The following is a 24630-nucleotide window of genomic DNA, read 5'->3' as shown; positions in this document are numbered from 1 at the left end:
CACGGCCACAGCAGACACTCCCCGCAACCACCCTTCTTCCAGCCGGCGACGCGCCACCTAGGTCCACCACCACGGACCCCTCACCACCTCCGAACGCAGCTCCCCTCGCCACCAAGGCCGGCCAGAGCTGAAGCGTCGAAGAAGAAACCCACTAGAACCACCTGCCAGCAAACATGGACGCCGACCTCCACCCGCTCCTCCCCTCGCCACCGAGGCCGGCCGGAGAAGCAGAGGCGCAGAACCACGCCCGACGAACCTCCACTACCTCCCCGGCACCAAGGCCAGAACGGGGAAAGGAGGGGGAGGACAAACTCCAACACGACGAAGCCGCCGCCACCGTCTTCAGCAGCATCGCCTGGAGACCAAAACAGAAACCTACCCCTACCTATCTACACGCAGGACGAGATCCCGGAGCTCCCCTCCACCTCACGGCGCCAGAACGGCAACCGGAGGCGAAGGGGAGCGGCGGATCCTCCGGCGAGAGCTGGAAACTTTAGTCGCCCTTGGTTCTGTGGAACAAGTGTTTCTACGAGAAAAACTTAATGATGATTCTAATACAATAAATTTATATTACGAATGCTGGTATTTTTTTCTAAATAGTCAGTCAAACTTTATAAAGTTTAATTTTAACTAAAAATGATGAATGGAGGGAGTATACGACCTGTTACGGAAGCTGCACGGGCTGAAACTGCACGGGCCTTGCTCACTGTACGTCTCTCTTTTCTCTCTCCGGGTTTGAATCCATGTCGGTGTCGGGGAGTCCGAGTAACACTCAGCTGTGGATTAAATACTCCGACTCTCCAAGACTGTAAATTCGAATCGGTCTGATCAGTTGTCAAATCAATATATAATCACAGAATCATGCTTGCGTTAATGCACAAATAAACCAGTCGAAGAGCGGAGAAGAGATCTCTTGACGAGGAGGACCGGAGACGAAGATATCGATTGATACCCTCCGTGTCGATTGATCATGGCCATGGATCAACAGCGATTCGTTGATGTCAAGAGCGGCCAATCCTGGAGCTCCGATTCTGTCCTGAAGGATGGCCAGCGCGTCTGCCTCACCAGCGTTTCCCTCGTCGACCCGGCGAGTGCCGCCGGCCAAGGCGTCGTGGTCGCCCGCGTCAAGAGCAACGCCTTGAACCTCGCGATCGGACACCTGTCGGCGTCGAGTGCCGCCTGGGAGCTGCTGCCGGAGCTGGTGATGGACGGAGAGTTCTTCTTGTACGTGAACCAGCTGGAGGACGGGGACTCAGCCGCCGTCGACGTCCGCTTCGATTTCTTCGTTCTTCCCCCGCCGGTGCCGGAGACTCTGGACCAGCAGTTGTCCCGCCGGCCCTGGTCCATGGATCTCGCGATCGGACTCACGCACAGGGTCTTCATGAAGGGCCGCGACCGCGTCTGCCTCACCCGCGTCTCCCTCGTCGATCCGGGGAGCGCTGCCCGTCAGGGCGTCGTCGGCGCCTGCGTCCACACCGTCACCCTAGACCGAGCGCTTGCGCAGCTGTCGGCGGAGAGGCCCAGCGTGGATCTGCGGCCCGGGATGGTGTTGGAAAAGGAGGTTTACTTCTACTTGGTGCGGCTTGGGTGCCTCCCCGCCGCCGGCGAGGTCGTCGTCCGGTTCGAGGGTTACGTTCTTCCTATGTCCCTTCCGGAGACGACGGAGGAGGAGTTTGAGGACGATACCGGCGAGGAGGTGGAGGTGGAGGGGGGCGATGGATACGAAGAGCCGGTGAACTCCGACTCCGAGTACGACATTGAAGGCAGCGAAGAGGAAGAAGAGGAGGACGACGGGAGCATGGCCGGCATCATGCGGGTGGGCGCCGTGGAGAGCCAAGACGAGGAAAATGACAAGAAGATCTTGGTGCGCTACCGCTACACCCGCTTCCGGACGGCCTGGGATGGCGCCTTGGAAGAGCGCGGGCGCACGAAGGAGAGCCAGCTCCGATTCATCGTTCCGCACACCGGCGACATGGCAAGGTCGCTGCCGTGGGCCGGCGCTTCGCTTGCCTATTTGGTATACCCCGGAAGCCACCTCCGGAAGCAGCTCCAGGAGTTATGGTCGAGCCTGATCGCCGAGCTGAGCATCCCGCCGCGTGCCACGCGCGTCGAGATGTTCGTCGACGTCGGCATCCTTCGGCAGGAGGACTGCACGTCGGATAGTATGCAGCGGATGTGCGCCACGCTGGAGAGCATGGTGGCGCACTCGTTGCCCGAGTGGCACATCGGCATGGAGCTGCGCATGCCGGAGCCGGTGCGGTGCCACCATGATGAAGATGAAGCCGCCAACGACGACACGGACGGCGACGAACGACCTGCGAAGCGAAGGAGGGTAGTCGACGGGGAAGAGGATTGCCCCGTCTGTTTGCAGCTGCTGGAGGGTGACGACCTCGCCGCGTGGCCAGGGTGCGGCAAGCCGCACGTCTTCCATGGCAGGTGCTTGGAGCTGGTTCTCAGGGAGAGCGACATGTGTCCGATCTGCAGGCGCTTGCTGTACATCGAGCCCGAGCCGATAGACGAATATGAGTAAGATCAGTGCATCAGTTGTAGAAGATTGTGCAATGTGTCAATTCTCCCGATTGATTTTTTCTTTTCTTTTTGAGAGGAAATTCTACCGATTGATGAGGTACTCATGAATGGCGACAGCTGTATTTGATTTCGGAGATATACCATTGTAAATTTGTAACTATTCAATGGGTGTCAAGAGAAATTTGTTTGCGTGCAGACCGAATTCTCGTTGTATTTTTTTTTTTTTTGAACAAGGAGTGCCCCGAAGGGGTAGGAAGCTTTTCATTAAAGGAAAAATCTACATGAAAGCGTCGCACGCCTGTCTAACCGTGCGGCGGTTGCGTTAAGATTTGCGCGTTTTTATCTAAAGGAAGCCGCACAAAGGACGACGTGACCAGCCTTATCTCTTCCCTCTTATCCACTCGCGGCTCTCCTGTCCCACTCGTTTCCTCCTCTCTCTGTGTCTCAAATCACCACCGAGTGCTCTGCCAATCCACCGCCGACGAGCGCAGCGCCGCCGCCGCATGAGCGTGACGTGGAGGCTTCCGCTCCTAGCTAGCCTGGGCAGCCGCCATCTATCTATCCCCCACAAAATTGCCCGCCCCAGCCTGCTCGACGCCGGCGGCTTCGACCCCATCGCCGAGGAGCCGCATCCTCCCCACGTCGCCAATGGCCGCGACCCCACCGCCCTCGCCTGCGCCATCTCCGCCGAGGCCAGCGTCGTGCTCGCCATCATGCGCTGCAGCCTCAGCCGCTGCCGCTGAGCACCCGCTCATCTCCTGCCTCGTGACACTGCGCCGCCACATCTTCTCCTCGGCCGCTGTCGCTTCGCCCTGTTAAACTATAAGTGGATTGTCTAGCTCTTTCCATCAGATCGGTCTTTTGGAATAGTTGGTTAGTGCATGAAGCTTAACATGGTATCAGAGCCAGGGTCTCAAGTTCGAGTCCTGGTTTTCACAATTTATTCTATAAATTGTTGTTACTCCCCTCTTGTCTACGTACAAGTGGATTGCCTAACTCTTTCCATCAGATCGGTCTTTTGGAATAGTTGGTTAGTGCATGAAGCTTAACACGTCCTTACTCCCAGACGCCACGCTGCGGCCCTTCTCACGGGGCACTCCCTCAATACGGCCGGGCTACGCGCTATGGGAGGTCGTCGACGCCGTCACCAGCTGTTGATTCGAGGACGAGGCGGAGGCCAACGCTGAGGAGTCCATGCTGATGCGGATGCCAACGCTGGGGAGTCTGTGCTGATGCGGATGCTGCAGCCGCTGCTCGCCTGCCTGCGCACCCGGCCGCCCCTGCGCTGGGAAATTAACCAGCACGTATGCACCTTCGTCAACACCTACTTCTGCGTCCTTCATCAGTTCATGGGTCCGACAGCCAGCATGATATTTGCCTGAATTCTCCTCTCTCCGTCCATCTCCACCTGGTGTTTTATTAGTGCAGATTTTACTGGATATTTTCATGTGAACTATCTGGAGTATCCCCTGAATTGCATGTGTCTCCCATCTTTTTAGAGGACGAAGTTTCATCGCAATTTTTAGTACAAAATCTGCTTTGAATTTGGCAGCTAGAAATTTTGAATTTGGCAACACCGTGTACTTGTTCAATAAACTGGATGTTATTGCTAATTAACCTGATAGTTGCTGCAAAATAATCTGGTGATAGCTACTAGAACTTTTGCATCTAGTGACAGGCAAAACCGTATAGTTTTTTTTTTTTTTTTTTTTTTTGAGGCCCCTCGATCTGTGTTACAGCTGTAGTATCTGAACTTATGCACTAACTCAACACCACACTCACACCACACACACGCACACCACTAGTGCACAAGTTAGACCCTAGAACTATACATACAGCACACATAATTTGGGTGTCCCTAGGAGCTAGTAGTTGTGGCACATATGTGTGGAGGGGATTTTATTTGGGACTCAGAGCGCCGGTGAGACACCCGCAAATTCGCTCCCCCTAGGAGTCGAACACGGGCGGGCTGGCTGGCCACTGCCGAGCACAGCCACTGCGCTGTCATGCGCGTCTCAGCAAAACCGTATAGTTGTTAAATAAACTGGTAGTTCTCGCTAAATAACCAGATAGTTACTGAATATAATCTGGTAGCTACTGGGATTTAGGCATGTAGTCACAGGCAAAATCGTGTAGTTGTTAAATAAACTGATAATTATCGCGAATTAGCCGGGTAGTTGCTGCAAAATAATCTGGTAGCTACTAGAATTTTATAATCTAGTCAGAAGGCAACACTATATAGTTGTAAAATAACGTGGTATTATTGCTAATTAAGCTAGTAGTTATTGCAAAATAATCTGATAGCTACTACTAAATAATTTGATAACTATAGAGAAAGTGGCATTTGTTTCAAAAATCTGCTAGCCTCTACCAAATAACCTGGAAACTGTTATCATATAAATGGTAGCTGTCTCAAACGAAAAGTTAGATTTTTGTGGTACAAAAGATTTTGTGAAAACTGCTCGCCCATGCAAAACTAATTACAAGCAAAAAAGGTGGGGCAAAAAGTGACACTCTAGCCACAGCAAACATGGATTATCGGTTGGACCAGCGGGACAAGTGGTGCATGTGCTAGCTGCCATGCATGCGTGCTCGCTCTCCCAGCTCAAGCCGCACGCGACGCGCTCAAACAGAAATTGACTTTTGGCTGCCATTTCACGTGGTGGGGTTGGGGGAATCCGCCGCACGGAACATGCATTTGTGCGGCGCCGCCGGGTAGTACTGTCCTTCATTAAACGCAAACGGTGGCGGTACAAAATGTTACAAAGGACCCCATAAGATCAAAAATTACATATAGATCCCTAGCATTTGCAGAAAAGACCTCACTAAAAGATGAAGAAAAGCAATCAGATCCTTCTCTTTCGCCACCGTCGAGCCAGAGAGCTGCTACGCCGCCGTCATGCGAAGAGGCGGGGACAAAACCACTTGCCTCCACGCAGCCGTAGTATGCGACTGCAACCCTCAGGAAGAACCTCACAACGGAGGTTGAAACGCCGGAGTCCATCGCCGGCAATTGGATAGGCCATGGAGTGGCCTTGGAGCTGCTCAAGAAAGTAACTTCCCACCTCCGGAAAGCAAAGAAAACACCGTCGTCACCATCTTCATCTTCCACCTCGCCTCCACGGTCGGCCAGGTCGATGTCGAGGATGTCAAGGGCACACCTTTGCAACCCGCAGTGCTTATTGCAGGGGGGCTTGGCAGGAGTAGCAAACGATTCCATCCCCCGCCTTGGGGACTTGACATCGCCGCTGCTCGGCAATCCACCGGTGCCGCACCAACACACCAGGGACAGAGAGCCCCTGCTCATCTCCAACGATCCACCGTCCTCCATCCGTCTTCCCCACCCCTCACCACCATGGCCGGCCAGTGGGAGAAGAACGAATAGAACAAACATGGAGATCGAAGAGGGAGAGCAAACCTTGGGCTTATTGACGGAGATCCTTGGGGGAAGGTCGAGCGGCGCCATCTCCGACCGCCGGAGCTCCTTGCCGCGCCGCCTCCACCACCAAACACACCGGATCTTGCCCAAAAGATCAGGTGCTAGACTCCCAAACGATGGCATCCAGCCGAAAATACAAGATCTGAACCTATCTACAGAACCGGCGCCTCTCCCTCCCCATCTCCGGCCGGCAGCGCCGCCGGAGAAGGGACGGGTTCGGCCCGGCCGCCCTCGTCAACGGGCAGAAGAAAGGATGGGGGCAGAGAGGGAGGAAGAAGGAGAGAGGAGCGGTCCGTAGCAAACTAGCTTACTCATAATTCTCGTTGTATTAAGTGGGCTCAAATTTTCTCATGTCCATGTAACCATGACGTTCTCAAGATGAATAGTAATTCAATGGAAAATCATTCCACGTTCTTTTCAAAATCCCAGAACACGATTTTATTACTCGCATCTAAATGGAATGGCCATCAAAATCCCAGAGAACTCTGTTTTGCTGACCTGAACTGTTACCTCTTGCTTGAGTTCAGCTTAGACAGTTCAGGTAAATTTTTTTTTTGAACAGGAGAGGTCCCGAAGGACCTAGAGCTTCAGTGCAATATCAGCGGTGGAGTTACATTTTACATAAAAGGTCATGAAGAAAGAGAAATTACAAGCCGACCCAAACTTTTTGCACTAAGGACCTTTGACCGGTGAAAGAAAACTCGATCCAGGCCAGCTCCAGATCCACCACCGTCGAACTCGCCGGAGCCAACCTCCATGCCGCCGGGGACAGAACCACTTGGGGCATGGAGGCGGGAGCTAACTCCAACGAAGCTGTTGAGCCTCCGCCTAGATGATTGGAGGTTGAAGAAGGCCTGAGGACAACGAACGAGCACCGTCTCAGGATGGAGGGGCCGCCCTACGGCCAAGGAATACGGCGACAGTGGCGCCGTGGTAAACCTTCAAGGGTGGAGGGGCCGCCCTTCGGCCATAAGATACGGCGACAGCGGCGCCGTGAGAAGCCTCCGACGAGAAGCCTGCAAACTCCCCTGCTGCGGACGCGGCGAGCAGGCACGAACAACACGCGACTCAACCTCTCCTCTGCCACCAGCACGATGACGAGAGAGGAGGGAGCCACCACTGCATCGGCTGCCGCCAGATCCACCCGACCTCCACATCGTCGATGCCGTAGACGAAGCCCAACGGAGCTTCTCCCCCTCGCCTCCACGGCCGTCCAGGAGAAACTCCATGGAACTGCAGCCCTCAACCCGGCGCCCCTCCTCCTCGCCACCACGGCCGGCCAGGAGGAGCTCCGCTTCGAAGATCTCGCGCATCTGGATGTGGTAGACGACCATAACATTATTCAAGGAGACTGTGGTCTCCTCCTGCGCCGCCAGCTCCGACCGGAGGAGCACAAGCAGCAGAGAAAGACACCCTACGAAGCTCCAGATCTGGCCGCCATGATCCCAAGCTCTGCTCCGACTACCGGGCATAGAGCCCAAAACTAACCTACTACTAAACCTATCTACTCCGGCGCCCCTCCTGGCCCAGCTCCGGCCAGCTAATCCGGCGGAGAGGGCATCGGAGAGGCCCGGGCGGCGGTGAGAGCCACTCAGGTATTGTTCACACGTGAGAGCTGAGAGGGGGGGAGGGGGGGGGGGGAATGATATCGAGATACAGTTCAGGTAAATAAAAGGTATATATTCTCTAACCTGTACAGAAAAGATATACACATATATTGTTGCATTTTGAGAATGGACTTTTGTAGCCCAAGCTATATGTAGGCCACTTTATGAACATATGAAAATGTTAATTAAATATGTCTAAAAAATTCCAAAAAAAATTAATGTGATGTAGACAATATTGTAATCTTCAAGTGTGTAAATTTGCAGATTGAAATATGTTGTATTTTGAGCTTAGCAAAAATAACAAATCTTGATTTCAGGATTGGTGAATAGTAATGAACAATACACTACAGTCTAGATTTTGTCATCTTGTGAGAATTTGTTATTTTTGCTAAAGGCAATATATGATGTATTTCAATCTAAAAATTTACACACCGATAGATTTCAATATTCTCTATGTCTACATATTTTTTTGAAATGTTCTGAAACTTTTATGTCAAAATTTTTGAAGTTTGAAAAAGTAAAAGTAAAACCAGGCTACATGTAGCCCGGGCTACATTTGAGGTTTCCCCGTTTTATTTCATTGAAGAGGAAAGGTGTACCTAGATAACGTACAGTTGAGGAGTACATCTATACGGTAAGAAAGAAGAAACAGAGAGCTACAGACTGGCACAAATAGATTGTAGGGGTCAACCACTAATAATGCTACTTTTACGGGTACCTTCTGCTGGTCATAAAAAGTGAGCAGTATCAATTTACCGCACGGTTCATATTGACAGAAGCAGATTAAGCCCAGAAAGCAGTAATTGTTGAGATTCTTTTTTGTCTATAAGCAGCCCCCAAAGCATGTACACGCCCAACATCTCCCCTCCTCTGGGATGCTATCTTGTGGCATGGTTGCTTCCCTGCTGAGCTGCGGCCCTCCGTCGATGCTTGGCAATTGTGCCTGGGAGGCACGTAGCCGTAGTTGTTCGCATATCCCTCTGATACTCTACCTCTCTATCCCACTGATGTACCTGGGGTTTGCCCCTTTTTTCAATACTAGTACAAATGCCCGTGCGTTGCTACGGGACAATAATACATATAAACAAATCAGAAATATAGTTAAAATACAAACATTATGTCATTGACCTATGTTATTGTTTTTTACCACACATGATCATGTCATAGCACAGAATGGAGTAGTAGGCCAATTTATGCTTGAAAGAGGTGAAACTTTTATGCTTGTGGAGTAGTAGGCCAATTTATGCTTGAAAGAGGTGAAACTTTTATGCACAAGCGAAAGCACGGACACTCAAGGCTCCATTACAAGTCCACAACTTTTTGGAAAATATAAACACTGATACGCAAAAAAATTATCTAGGAAGGGATTATAAAAATATCATTTTGAATTATATTCTTGGGTCAAAAATTTAATTGTTTGAAGTGCATTTATGGAACATACACATAAAAATGAAGAGCTTATTTGTACAGTTTAATATAAATCCAAAAAAATCATAGAGAACTTTCCATATTCATTGCACCATGTCCTACCAGATTCTCAAAAAAACTACCAATAAACACCATAAGTCTTCCGAGCCCAAGTCCGGATACAACCTGTTCCGCATACATCTACAATTTTTTAAATAGAAAAAATGTGTAGGGAAAATTAGTTGTATGGATAAAAAATGGGCTTAAATGTGGCTAAACAACATGAAAACAACAAAACTGGGTCAGTGCCTCATCCCACAACATATCTTTGATTTTCCCTTGAACTATAGTTCTTTCTTCATTTATTTGTGACAAAAAAATCGAAATTGAAAATAAGTTGCAACATGGAGACCCAAAATTTGATGACGCTGCAGAGTATAGTCACCTCACTGGATAGAAAACATGTGCACCCATGCTGTGAAAGAAAAGCTTAACATCCTCTTGGTATGAAAACTAATGCCTATTTATGCAATACCACAAACACGTAAGGTGCATAAAAAACTGAAGCCATTCTTATTATCTATCCTATGACCAATAAAACAAATCTCAAGCCCTATAAATGTTGGTCCAATTGATCCCCTGGAGCAGAATACATATTCACACTCAGATGAATAGTATGCAGATAAGTTACCCAATGGCGTTCAAATATTTTGACTCTATCTCATAGATATTCTCCATTCTTTTTGGACAAATGAATAAATTGCATCTGCATCAAAAATCTAAGAAAATCTTCAAACTTCGAGGCTTCAATAACTTACAATATCATCAAACATGTTCAGTATAATTATTCTCTTGTCTGCAGGTATACCATGCTGAAATGTTACACTCTGTTTTATACTTGGCAATATGCAGCTCTAACTGCCCGCTTGGAACATCCGTGTGTATCATGGCAACAATCTCTTCCAGCATAATGCCCACAAAAGGATCCTTTCAACAAAATATTTATGCCACATAAAAAGGGATCAAGAGAACAACGATTATTGAAATGTTGAACCGCAGATGCAGAGGTAATAACAATGTCCGAACAGTAATAATTACTCTCTACAAACATAAAAAACAACCAAGTACTTATGCGGTACCAAGACAGTCAAATAATTTCCTTGAACTAAGAGGTGTTCAAGTTTTCTCCACGGAAGCACTTCTATATACTAAGCCAACATAATATAAAAGTAATCTAGTGCAAGAAGCAAGGGCTATACTCAAAAGTCAAATATGAGCACCAGATATATGTTTCCCCATGGAAACGAGAAAATGATGTACTTTCTATTTCAAAATAGATAAAACATGCAATTGGAGGAACAAAACTATCTCTGAAATTTATGCACCATTCAACTGATATACTGAGTTTAATAAGCCAAATTCAAGAGATCCGGATATATTAACTAAAATTAATGGTTAGTATAAAAAAGGAAACCTTTTGCAAGTTTCGTTCGTGAAAAAACAGTGTAAGTGAACACCCTTGGTTGTACCTGGTATCTACATAATAGAACTTCACCAGAGTATCCTATACATGTGTGGGGACAGTTATTGAACGGGATAAAATATTTGATGCATGAACTGAATTAAACACAGCAGAATTCAGAATCACAATAACAACTGAAAGGGTCATGTAAAAGGGAACCTTGCTGCAAAATGACAGCTCCATGGCACTGGGGTCAGCATACGTTCGCATTGTCCCACTACGCATCGCCCCTTGAAAATCGAAGCAAAAAAACATTTATAACATAGCATTAACATGACCAGTTAACACTAAAGCATTGTGTCAAATAAATCATTAGATGTGGATGATCCCATCCTTTGACTGGAAGTGTAAGTGCCAAAAGGAAGACAAGCACCTCCACTAACGATAAATCTCTACTGGACCAGGATCCAGTTACTACATAATTTTTCTGACCTGAGTACAAAAATAAGCCATATGATCTTATGCTCATACTGTACACTTGCAGAAGCGCTACAACTTGCAACCAAAAACTATGGTGGACCATGTCAAGTATCTAGCAGCCACCATAATTTACGGCCTGAACCAAGCATGATCGAGGCTTTAAATGCAATCTATTTTTCTCGGGAGTGTAACTGCAGGCCATGTCAGCTGTCTTGACCTATCACATAAACGCAAGGCCAACATCGAGGCATCAACCAGTTTTGCATTGCTCTCAGACTGGCCGCTGGTTGTTGATTATATGACTAACAGATGCCTACAGTTCTTTTTTCTGCAGCAAATCTGCAACCCTATTAGCAAGTGAAAATAGGAGAAATAATATTCCCTGCTCTCAACTCTCTCAATTCCCTCACATCCCTATCTCTTCCACCTCCATCTACCAGCTCTTTCAATCCTTCTCGATCCTCTGAATCTCTCATCCTCATCTGCACGACCTCATCGCTGCCTCCTGCGACACTCGTCCTGTCCACCTCAGCTGTGGCCCCTGGAGCTCTCGCCGACTCTGCTCCTCATCCTCACTTGCAACACGTTGTTGAAGATAAGATTTCCCAGCAAAGTAGTTGACCATAGAATCAAACCAACATATAGATGGGATAATACCAAAGAGTGTGTTTCATACTCAATTATTTAGGAAACATTAACTCCATTAATTAACAATAGAAATAGAACAAATCATCTCCTTCTGAAAAATATGCATTCTCAAACAGTCAATAGGTAATTACTGCAAAACTTGCAAAACCAGGATTATTTACTTCAAGCCATGCATCATGGTAAGCTATTTCTAGCATGTCGTACCTCGACTTATCATGGGCACTCCAGTCCATCGAGCACATGACGTACGCGGTACGCCTAAATTTAGCATTTGAAGTATTGAACTCACTTTTCTTCCCTAGAATGAACATATATGCTGATCAGTTTTAGGCAAACTAAATCAGATCACATACACTGAGAATGGATAAACGTGGCGAAATAGATAAACGTGGCGAAATATTAAACTTCTTGCAAACAATATTACACCTGGTATGCAAACCCAGAGCGCCAAAATACATACAAATTCTGCAAACCCGAAACTATTTTTTTGTGCATCAACCGATATAACTCAATTTATATACACTGAAAACAATTACATGTAGTAAAAAAAGGACTCTTGTTACACAACAGCAGGCATCCTATCAACGAGTCGCCTCACTTGCTAACATGTCCAAAAGGAGTGAGACGCCAACAATAAAGAACCGCTTTCAAGTAATAAAGCAACAGAAAGAAAGAGCTCCTGCTTTTCAGCAGCCCAGCAATCATAATCGAAGAATTGGAGCTAATTGGAACTAAACACTATAAAAATTTAGAGCAGCTATATATTATTCATTCATTAGATCATGCCAAGAAAATATACCTGAAAATTGTTCATCGTTCACAACTAACCAAAGTGCCCCTCACCTGCTTTTCAACAGCCCTGCAATCATAATCGAAGAATCCCATCAGGCACAACTAACCAAAGTGCCCCTCACCTGCTTTTCAACAGCCCTGCAATCACCTGCTTTTCAACAGCCCTGCAATCAATGCTTGTTGGAACTCAAGAGGCTCAGAGCTACTACTAATTTATGAAATTTAAAGATGTCATTTTCATATATCCCATGTTCTGATATAATAGTCTACATTTAGGCATGAAAAGGCATGGACGTAACAGGCTGTTACTTTCCAAGGGCAGACAAAAGCAAATCAGGAGGATGTAATTGAACAAGCTCCACCAAATGCACACAAGAACTGAAAATTTAACAAATAGTTAGTTAAAAGAACGGGACACTTACCTTGCAGGATATCAAATTACGCGAAGCACAGTGGCCCCAACAATTCATCATCTGGACCATCGGAGAAGATGAGTAAATGGACTATCAATCACATGATGCCTTGGCACCAACGTGGCCAAGGAATGCGTAGAGGTCCATCCGACGGGGTAGCTGCGCTTGGCGAAGAGCTTCTCGAACTGGTAGACCTTAAAGAAGTCGGAGATGATCTGTTGCGCATCTTCTCCTGTGATTCCTTGAGCTTCACAGCCACGTCAATACGTCAAGGTCGTCGGTATCAACAGCTCTAGCGTGCCCACGATCAGCACCGCCGCCCCCGTCAGCAGCAACACAGTTAGCACGATCTTGTTCCGTCTCTTCTGCTGCATCTCCACCGGGAAAGGTTCGGCGAGATTGGTTCAATATGGATCTCGCTTCTTGATCCCTCTTTCGCTTGTGGTGGTGGCAAATCGGGCGCGGCGAGTTCCCGCACACAGCAGAGGAGGCCAGGGCGGCGACGCTCGTGCAGTGGAGGACGGCAGTGGCAGGGGCGCTTCCGTGATTGCCGGGAGGGCGGCTGCGAGGGAGAGGGAGCAAGAAAGGGATCACGAGGGCAAGGGCAGGCGTCAGAGGGATTGGAACCGTGCGGTAGTGAAGGAGGAGCGCAATTAGGGAAGGAGTCAAGGAGAGGAATTAGTGGGCTTCCACAGACGTTCATTCTGGGGCGAGATTTCTGGCCCATGCGGAAGTGTCCTAGGTGTTTTGGTGCGGCCCATGTGGCGCGGGTGGAAGGTTACGACGACCAAATCTTTTGTAGTAGTGGTAGTTGGTGGCAGAATAGGGAACATGTTCCTCCTTTTTAAGTAGTGTAGATATACTTCTGGCAGATCTCCCCCCAACGCCTCACCGCCCACACGCCGGAGAACGCGGCCGTGGCATCTCCACACGACACGCCGGATTTTAGGTAAGCTGGACATTATATTTGCTTTGTATGCTATGTTTGAAATCTAACGCTGTGAGCAATTCACTGTTCTCTGTAATTTTGTATATTTACTGTCCCATCCAAATAACTCATATTTTATGTTCAGTGTACTGGTGTCTTACAGTGAAGTGGACACTTCTTATCAGTTAAAAAGAGTGTTTACTAAATTTAGCTTGTTGGTTTTAACTATTACATATGGTTTACTAAATTTAACTATTAGTGATTTTGGTCTGGTATATGTGCCGTAAAGCTTTTTTTCGATAAAGGAGCATAGCCCCAGCCTGCATCAATAGATGCACACGGCTTGCTTTATTAAAAAACAAAGTATCAAGTCACAGTAGATCCATCATCACTTATTACAATCACGGAAAGGCTAAGGTCGATACATGAATCAACCAATTGAAAATATGGCAAACAGAAAAGCTATGCATTTGCTATTCTATTAAGATGCCGCCACCCAGTAGCCTGGAAAAAGAAGTCCTGAGCAACCACTAGCATCCGGTTGCATCCAATAACCATAACCTCCCGCTGCTCCACTGGGAGAAGTAAAACCCATAGCTGAATTGAATGAGCAGCTCGCTAGATAACCTGCAAAAAAATTAGTTCCACTTTATTTGTTAAAGATAATATCATTTCTAGTCCTCCAAATAGCCCAACAAGGGGCCAAAACACCAATTCGAATTTTTTGTTTATCCTCTTTCCTCACACCATTCAGCCATCTACCAAACATATTATTAATATTAGCTGGTGGAGGAATGTTATAAGTAAGGTACATCATACACCATATTATCTTCGCAAAAGGGCAATCAATAAACAGATGATTAACGGTTTCCATGGAATCACAAAAACAACATTTTTGACATCCCTTCCACGCCCGTTTAGCTAAATTATCCTTAGTTAGAAGCACCTTATTATTAAGGAACCACATAATTTTTTTAATTTTCAAAGTAATCTTTAACTTCCATAGATATCTGCGAAGATAAATAGTATGTTCATTCATCCAATCAAGGTACATAGACTTAACTGAAAAAATACCCGAATTAGTAAGCTTCCAAATAAACTTGTCAGATTTAGATGTTAAGTTAATTGTAATTAACCGTTGGCATAGATGTAACCATTGCACCCACTTATTATCGTTCAAACCTCTTCTAAAAAAAATATTAATAGGTTCAGTAGCAAACACAGTCGATACTAACACATTTTTATGTTGAACGATATTAAACAATGCCGGATATTGATGAGATAATGGCGTATCTCCCAACCACACATCCTCCCAGAACCTAACAGATGTTCCATCCCCCACTCTGAAAAAACCTCTCTAGAAGAAATCCTCTTTAACATGCATGAGACCCTTCCAAAAAGGTGAATCAGTCTGTTTAACCTCTACTTATGCTAATGTTTTATTTTTAAGGTATTTGTTACATAAGAGCTGCTGCCACATACCCTCCTTTGAAAGAAGTTAAACAGTCATTTGCTTAGTAAACATTTGTTCTTTAATTCCAATACATCGATTCCCAACCCACCTTGATCCTTCGTTCTACACAAAATATTTCATTTAGATAATCTATATTTCTTCTTGTGTTAATCAGATTGCCAGAAAAAATTTGATCTATAATATTCTAACCTCTTCCTCACCCCAATTGGGATTTCCAAGAAGGAGAGCATAAACATAGGAAGACTTGTAAGAACCGAATTAATCAGAACCAACCTATCACCATAAGACAACAATTTACTACGCCAGCACCCCAATTTGGAGGTAAACCGAGTTTCAATAGGGTTCCACTCCGCATTCCGCAATGTCCTATAATGTACCGGAATCCCCAAGTATTTTAAAGGTAAGTTCCAGACTCACACCCAAAAATGTGTCTATATTGGTCCTCCATATCCTTTGCCTTACCAAAGGTAAAAATTCACTCTTGTGAAAGTTAATTTTTAAACCCGGTAGTTGTTCAAAAATGCATAGGTTTAGTTTCATATTAACAACCTTAGCAATATCATGTTCCAAAAACAAAATTGTATCATCCGCATACTGCAAAATGGAGATTCTCCTGTCAATCAGATGAGGCAACAAACTCCCCACTTTACCTTCATTCGTAGCCCTAGCAATAAGAATCGCTAACATATCAGCGACAATATTAAAAATAATTGGGAATAAAGGGTCTCCCTGGCGTAATCCTTTCCTAGTTTGAAAATTATGCCCAATAACATCATTCACTCTTATACCAACACTCCCACCTTGCACAAATTGCTTTATTCTATCGCACCAAATGGAATCAAATCCCTTCATACGAAGAACTTGTTGCAGAAAGGGCCATTTAGCTTTATCATACGCCTTTTCAAAGACAATTTTAAAAATCACCCCATCGAATTTCCTTCTCTGCATTTCATGTATTGTCTCATGGAGAACTACCACTCCTTCTAGAATGTGTCTTCCAGGGATAAACGCTATCTGTTTAGGTCTAATCACTTTTTGAGCTACCTCATAAATACGGTTTGTCGCAACTTTAGTAAATATTTTAAAACTCACATTGAGCAAGCATATTGGCCTATATTGTTGAATCTGAGTTGCATTTTTCTTTTTAGGCAGTAAAGTAATCACCCCAAAATTTAACTTATACAGAGGAAAATCCCCTTTCTAAAAGCTGTCAAATAAAGCGATCAGATCATTTTTAATAACCCCCCCCCCCCCCCAAATGTTGAGAAAACTCCGAGGGAAGCCATCTGGTCCAGGTGATTTATTATGTTCCATCTGAAAAATAGCATCATGAACCTCCTCCATCGAGAAGTTCTCAATTAACACTCGATTCTCCTCCACCGACAATTGCGGGATATCTCAGTTCTGTTTTCATCCAACGTGACCGAACTAGGCTCTGGATTACAAAATAACTTTTTGTAATACTCTGAAATGTATACCCTTAGATTATCATCCCCGACAATGGTACCCTCATCTTGTTCAAGTTGATAATTTTTTATTTTTTTCTATATTTACCATTGGCTATGAGGTGGAAATATTTGGTATTATCGCCCCCTTCCTGAATGTACTTTACTTTAGCACTTTGCGCTCACTTAATCTCTTCCTCTCATCGGAGCTTATTTAAATTTTCATTGGCTAGTTTTAATTCATTGCGCTCCACAAGTGATAGCGGCATCGTTTCCGTCTTAATATCCAACGTGTCTATAACATTCAAAAGCCGTTCCTTCTCCCTCTTATATTTTCCGCTTACATTCTTTGCCCAACCACGTAAAAATTGACGCAAATGCCTAATCTTATTTTGCCTAGTTTGGATCGGAGTTTTTCCAACGGGGCCGGCCGCCCATTCAGTTGCTATGAGCTCATAAAACCCCTCTTGTTGTAACCAAGACAACTCAAACGAGAAACGCGGCTTATTACTTACATGTGCCTGAATCCCCGCATCAATCAAAAGTGGAGTGTGATCAGATCCAGAGCGAGGCAAAGCCCGGACAGTGACCAAAGGGAATTTCTGTTCCCATTCGACACTCGCAAGCGCCCTATCTAATTTTTCGTATGTGGGAGTTTCTCTTCTACTTGCCCAAGTATATTGCCGCCCCGACAAAGCAATTTCTCATAAATTAAGATTCTCAATGATCGCATTCAAAATAAATGGCCAACAGGGATTAAAGTTATCATTACTTTTATTCTCTGGTTTTCTCAAAATATTGAAATCCCCGGCTAATAACAAGCCACTGAAAATCATCTATTTTAGAAATGATAGACAACTTCACACAGTAGTCTCCACTATCTACCCTATTAACCACCAAAGTGGTCGTGTTAATCTAGACCTCCCTTGTGGCGGCAAATAGAACCATGCAAAATCTTTACCCGCTGCTAAATCTCGTAACAAATGTACCTCAAAATTAGACCGTCCTATCTCTAGCAAAGCAATAAAATCGAGGTCATACTCCCTTATCGATTCCTTCACAAACAAATGTTTTCCCGGATCTTTAAACCCTTCACTATTCCACGTCATACCTTTAAGATTTGTCATTGTAATTTTGATGGTTTGATTCTAGTACGGTTACTCCTCCTAACATTTTTCTTGTCATACGACTTTTTTTGCGAACTTTTCTCTCCCTGGTAATAACCTAAGGAATCTCGACATCATCATCTCTCAGAAAATCCTCCTCCGCTTCCAAATCATCACATAAGTCAGACGCACGTGAAACCGCCATACAAAGAGAAGCATTTTCATGGTTTTGTGGCAATTGATCAATACATTTTAACATAGTGATTGATCTATGTAACTCATAATCTTTTATTAACTTAGCTGACTTAATGCAATCAGAATGAGAAGTGCCCAAAGAAACCCCCAACGACAACAGAGCATCGTCAATAATTTGATCATCCGAAAAAGAAGTAATGGAAGTTGGTTTCGGTATAGACATACCTATCACTGGCGTCTCCGCACGTTTCTTTGCGATCATCATCGCCCTCTCCATTTGCGTCATATCGGCATTAGGCTGAGTCCGGAGTCTTCCACTCGAGCGCACCTCGCGCCTCGCCTCCTCCTGAATCCCCCAAAAGCAACAATTTTCTCTTGAGTACACTGCACTGTCTTCGGCACCTCCTTGTTCATACCAACCGGAGTAGAAACAGGTACATAACCTCCCTGTAAAACATACTTTGTTTGCTCAAAATTTATATCACAATTATTTTTAGCAATACATACATACGATGATTTTTTCACCTTATATTGCGTGATCGACGTGATCGTCGTGGAAATCGGCCGCATGGCCTTTGGTGGCGAGCCATGCATGGCAGGCCGAGCCCCTGATGGGCCAGTATGCTGGCCTTTAGGCGCCAGGCTTGATGCGTTCGCGGGAGCCGTAGCTCGGACCCACGACGCCGGCGCGGTCTGGCCCGCCCCTGCATGCCTCGAACCAGCCGCCGCATGTAGGATCGACGTCGACTCCCTGATTAACGTGAGTGCAGCCGACCCACTGCCCTTCTCAATTTCTTTGCTCCTCATCAGGTTTGCTTGAGTAGAAGGTTGCAAGTTAGGTGACCCTAAAACAGTAGTCGGCATACACTCGCCTACCCTGTCCGCCACCTCACTTTGCGGCCTTATAATGCAATCTCATTCTCTGGTCCAATTGCGGTTTTTGTTTCTGTATTCCTTATTTATCCACTGGGGCAATCTGGTTGGTTCTTTGCGCCGAGTTTTGGCGTAGCAGCAATATTTCGATTCATCATTTTCTTCCAAGGATTTCATAATTGGACGTTGAACCCATTTCATATGATGGGAGTTGCCGGAGTATTAGGCGCGGCTCTGCTATGCGCTATTCATGGAGCGACCGTAGAAAACACTCTATTTGAGGACGGTGATGGTGCAAATACCAAGATTGATATAAGAACTTAGGACTTAAGCACAAATCATTTGTATCATATAAATTATTGTTAAAACCACACGGATTATCATACCTAGTTGCTTGTGAAGATTCATTGCATTCATCCCCACTCCATTGGCACCCAAATTTGGTGATGAATTAGCACCACCCTTGTCTTCATCATTTTCCCCCACATTTTTAATCCTCTTAATATTTCTGTCTATTCATCTCTCTTATGGTGATCATGAGCCTGAGGATCATCATCTCCACCATCAACAGGAGCCTCTGACATAGTAACATCTGAAGGTACAGAAGGCTGCACCCTCTCCACTTCAAATCTCAATCTGAAGAATTCATTCTTAATCTTAAGATCCCAAGTATCTGGTATAATAGCAATGTCCAAACAAGTAATAAGCATGCGAAGGACATTGTTCTCTCGAGTAAAAGCTATGTCAATCTCCCTAGTTTTTCCAAACACATCCCCTAGAGCCCAAAGAGCAAGAGAGTCATCCAAAGCAACTGGTGGTAATCCATAGACCCTTACCTAGACATCCTTCGGCGCTGATGTCTACGGGTGCTTCTATTCTTGTAGACAGTGTTGGGCCTCCAAGAGCAGAGGTTTGTAGAACAGCAGCAAGTTTCCCTTAAGTGGATCACCCAAGATTTATCGAACTCAGGGAGGAAGAGGTCAAAGATATCCCTCTCATGCAACCCTGCAACCACAAAGCAAGAAGTCTCTTGTGTCCCCAACACACCTAATAGGTGCACTAGTTCGGCGAAGAGATAGTGAAATACAAGTGGTATGAATGAATATGAGCAGTAGTATGGCACCAGAAAAGTGCTTGCTGGCGTGCAGTTGATGGTAGTAATATTGCAGGAAGTAAACATGCAGTAGAACAGTAAACAAGCAGTGATAACAGTATTTAGGAACAAGGCCTAGGGATCATACTTTCACTAGTGGACACTCTCAACATTGATCACATAACAGAATAAATAGATAGATGCTAGACTCTACACCCTCTTGTTGGATGATGAACACCACTAACCGTGTAGGATTACACGAACCCTCAATGCCGGAGTTAACAAGCTCCACAATATTCAATGTTCATATTTAAATAACCTTAGAGTGCATAACAGATCAACATAACCAAACCAAGTACTAACATAGCATGCACACTGTCACCTTCACACTACGAAAGGAGGAAAAGATCACATCAATACTATCATAGCAATAGTTAACTTCATAATCTACAAGAGATCACAATCATAGCCTACGCCAAGTACTACACGATGCACACACTGTCACCATTACACCGTGCAGGAGGAATAAACTACTTTAATAACATCACTAGAGTAGCACACACATAAATTGTGATACAAAACACATTGCAATCATAAAGAGATATAAATAAGCACTTCACTATGCCATTCATAACAGTGAATAAGTATTCTGTGAAATATAGCCTAAGATACCCACACGGTGCACACACTGTCACCTTTACACACGTGGGACAAGGAGTCTCCGGAGATCACATAAGTAAAACCCACTTGACTAGCATAATGACATCTAGATTACAAGCATCATCATATGAATCTCAATCATGTAAGGCAGCTCATGAGATTATTGTATTGAAACACATAGGAGAGAGATTAACCACATAGCTACCGGTACAGCCCCGAGCCTCGATGCAGAACTACTCCCTCCTCATGGGAGACAGCAGCGTTGATGAAGATGGCGGTGATGTCGATGGAGAAGCCTTCCGGGGGCACTTCCCCGTCCCGGCGGCGTGCCGGAACAGAGACTCCTGTCCCCCAGATCTTGGCTTCGCGATGGCGGCGTCTCTGGAAGGTTTCTCGTACCGTGGCTTTTCCATATCGAGGTTTTAGGTCAGGGACCTTTATATAGGCGAAGAGGCGGAGTTGGAAGGTCGACGAGGCGACGACACAACAGGGGGGGCGCGGGCCCCCCTTGGCCGCGCCGGCCTGTCGTCTGGTGGGCCTGTGGCCCCCCTCTGGCCTCTCTCGGGTGTTCTGGAAGCTTCGCGTGATCCTAAGATGCTGGGCGTTGATTTCGTCCGATTCCGAGAATATTTCCTTACTAGGATTTCTGAAACCAAAAACAGCAGAAAACAAAGAATCGGCCCTTCGGCATCTCGTCAATAGGTTAGTTCCGGAAAACGCATAATAATGACATATAATGTGTATAAAACATGTAGGTATCATCAATAAAGTAGCATGGAACATAAGAAATTATAGATACGTTTGAGACGTATCAAGCATCCCCAAGCTTAGTTCCTACTCGCCCTCGAGTAGGTAAACGATAACAATGATAATTTCTTACATGCTACCAACATAATCTTGATCAACATTATTGTAAGCATATGTAATGAATGCAGTGACAAAACAATGGTAATGACATGAGTAAACAAATGAATCATAAAGCAGAGACTTTTCATGAATAGTACTTCAAGACAAGCATCAATAAGTCTTGCATAAGAGTTAGCTCGTAAAGCAATAATTCAAAGTAGAGGTATGGAAGCAACACAAAGGAAGATTAAGTTTCAGCTGTTGCTTTCAACTTATAACATGTATATCTCATGGATATTGTCAATGTAAAGTAATATAACAAGTGCAATATGCAAGTATGTAGGAATCAATGCACAGTTCACACAAGTGTTTGCTTCTTGAGGTGGAGAGAGATAGGTGAACTGACTCAACATAAAAGTAAAACAAAGGCCCTTCGCAGAGGGAAGCATTGATTGCTATATTTGTGCTAGAGCTTTGGTTTTGAAAACATAAAGAGAGCATAAAAAAGTAAAGTTTTGAGCGGTGTTTGTTGTTGTCAACGAATGGTAGTGGGCACTCTAACCCCCTTGTCAGACAGACTTTCAAAGAGCGGCTCCCATGAAATTTTATTTTTGGGTGGCACTCCTTCCAACCTTGCTTTCACAAACCATGGCTAACTGAATCCTCGGGTGCCTGCCAACATTCTCATACCATGAAGGAGTGCCTTTTTATTTTAGTTTTATTTAGATGACACTCCTCCCCACCTTTGCTTTCTCAAGCCATGGCTAACCGAATCCTCGGGTGCCGACCAACAATCACATACCATGGAGGAGTGTCTATTTGTAACTTTATGAAAGTTAATTAATTCGGGGCTGGGAACCCCATTGCCAGCTCTTTTTGCAAAATTATTGGATAAGCGGATGAAGCCACTAGTCCATTGGTGAAAGTTGCCCAACAAGATTGAAAGATAAACACCACATACTTCCTCATGAGCTATAAAACATTGACACAAATAAGAAGTAATAACTTTTGAATTGTTTAAAGATAGCACTCAAGCAATTTACTTTTGGAATGGCGGAGAAATACCATGTAGTAGGTAGGTATGGTGGACACAAATGGCATAGTGGTTGTCTCAAGGATTTTGGATGCATGAGAAGTATTCCCTCTCGATACAAGGTTTAGGCTAGCAAGGTTATTTGAAACAAACACAAGGATGAACCGGTGCAGCAAAACTCACATAAAAGACATATTGTAAACATTATAAGGCTCTACACCGCCTTCCTTGTTGTTCAAACTCTTTACTAGAAATTATCTAGACCTTAGAGAGACCAATTATGCAAACCAAATTTTAGCAAGCTCTATGTATTTCTTCATTAATGGGTGCAAAGTATATGATGCAAGAGCTTAAACATGAGCACAACAATTGCCAAGTATCAAATTATCCAAGACATTTTATCAATTACTACATGTAGCATTTCCCGATTCCAACCATATAACAATTAACGAAGCAGTTTCAACCTTCGCCATGAACATTAAAAGCTAAGAACACATGTGTTCATATGAACCAGCGGAGCGTGTCTCTCTCCCACACAAGCATTTATTCAAACAAAAACAAAAATAAAAACAAACAGACGCTCCAAGTAAAGTACATAAGATGTGACCGAATAAAAATATAGTTTCAAGAGAAGGAACCTGATAAATTGTCGATGAAGAAGGGGATGCCTTGGGCATCCCCAAGCTTAGATGCTTGAGTCTTCTTGAAATATGCAGGGATGAACCACGGGGGCATCCCCAAGCTTAGGCTTTTCACTCTTCTTGATCATAGTATATCATCCTCCTCTCTTGACCCTTGAAAACTTCCTCCACACCAAACTTTAAGCAAACTCATTAGAGGGTTAGTGCACAATCAAAAATTCACATGTTCAGAGGTGACACAATCATTCTTAACACTTCTGGACATTGCACAAAACTTCTGAAAGTTAATGGAACAAAGAAACTCATTCAACTTAACAAAAGCGACAATGCGAAATAAAAGGCAGAATCTGTCAAAAACAGAACAGTCCGTAAAGACGAACCTGGAAGGGGCACTTAACTTGCTCAAACAGAAAAACTCAAAAATAATGAAAGTTGCGTACATATCTGAGGATCACACACGTAAATTTGCAGATTTTTTTGATTTTTTTACAGAGACTTCTGCGCGAATTCGTGACAGACAGCAATGCTGTTTCTGCGCAGCAATCCAAATCTAGCATCAACTTTACCATAGAGACTTTACTTGGCACAAAAACATGATAAGGAGAGGTTGCTACAGTAGTAAACAACTTCCAAGACTCAACAAAAAAAAATTACTGTAGCAAAATATGTTGGAGATATGCCCAAGAGGCAATAATAAATTAGTTATTGTTATATCTTGGTGTTCATGATAAATGTTTACATCCCATGCTATAATTGTATTAACCGAAACATTGATACATGTGTGTTATGTAAACAACAAGGAGTCCCTAGTAAGCCTCTTGTATAACTAGCTTGTTGATTAACATATGATCATGGTTTCGTGATCATGAACATTGGATGTTGTTAATAACAAGGTTATGTCATTGGATGAATGATATAATGGACATACACCCAAATAAGCGTAGCATGAGATCAAGTCATTAAGTTCAACTTGCTATAAGCTTTCGATACATAGTTACCTAGTCCTTCGACCATGAGATCATGTAAATCACTTACACCGGAAGGGTACTTTGATTACATCAAACGCCATTGCATAAATGGGTGGTTATAAAGATGGGATTAAGTATTCGGAAAGTGTGAGTTGAGGCATATGGATCAACAGTGGGATTTGTCCATCCCGATGACGGATAGATATACTCTGGGCCCTCTCGGTGGAATGTCGTCTGATTAGCTTGCAAGCATGTGATTGGATCACAAGAGATGACATACCACGGTAACGAGTAAAGAGTACTTGTCGGTAACGAGGTTGAACAAGGTATGGAGATACCGATGATCGAACCTCGGACAAGTAAAGTATCGCGTGACAAAAGGAATCGGTATCGTATGTAAATGGTTCAATCGATCACTAAGTTATCGTTGAATATGTGGGAGCCATTATGGATCTCCAGATCCCGCTATTGGTTATTGGTCGGAGATGAGTCTCGACCATGTCTGCATAGTTCACGAACCGTAGGGTGACGCGCTTAAGGTTCGATGTCGCATAAGTAGATTCGGAATATGAGATGGAGACCGAAGTTTGT

The 24630-nt window shown here is 44.7% G+C and overlaps 1 long non-coding RNA gene across 3 annotated transcripts; it reads right to left on the bottom strand.

Annotated features, from left to right (window-relative positions):
• Positions 1–9418: 9418 nt before the first annotated feature.
• On the bottom strand, positions 9419–13374 carry LOC127326658 (uncharacterized). Of its 3 annotated transcripts, none has more exons than XR_011749322.1 (4): positions 12787–13374; positions 12372–12512; positions 11777–11870; positions 9419–11499 (listed from the first exon to the last, which is right to left on the bottom strand). It is a non-coding gene; the product is annotated as an uncharacterized lncRNA (long non-coding RNA). The 3 variants fall into 3 exon arrangements; XR_011749323.1 differs by having other exon boundaries at positions 12372–12502; XR_007868036.2 differs by having other exon boundaries at positions 12372–12431.
• Between the last annotated feature and the right edge of the window lie 11256 nt (positions 13375–24630).

This window comes from Lolium perenne, chromosome 7 (genome assembly GCF_019359855.2).
Source record: "Lolium perenne isolate Kyuss_39 chromosome 7, Kyuss_2.0, whole genome shotgun sequence".
Taxonomy (NCBI): Eukaryota; Viridiplantae; Streptophyta; class Magnoliopsida; order Poales; family Poaceae; genus Lolium; species Lolium perenne.
This window is presented reverse-complemented; position numbering and strand designations above follow the sequence as displayed.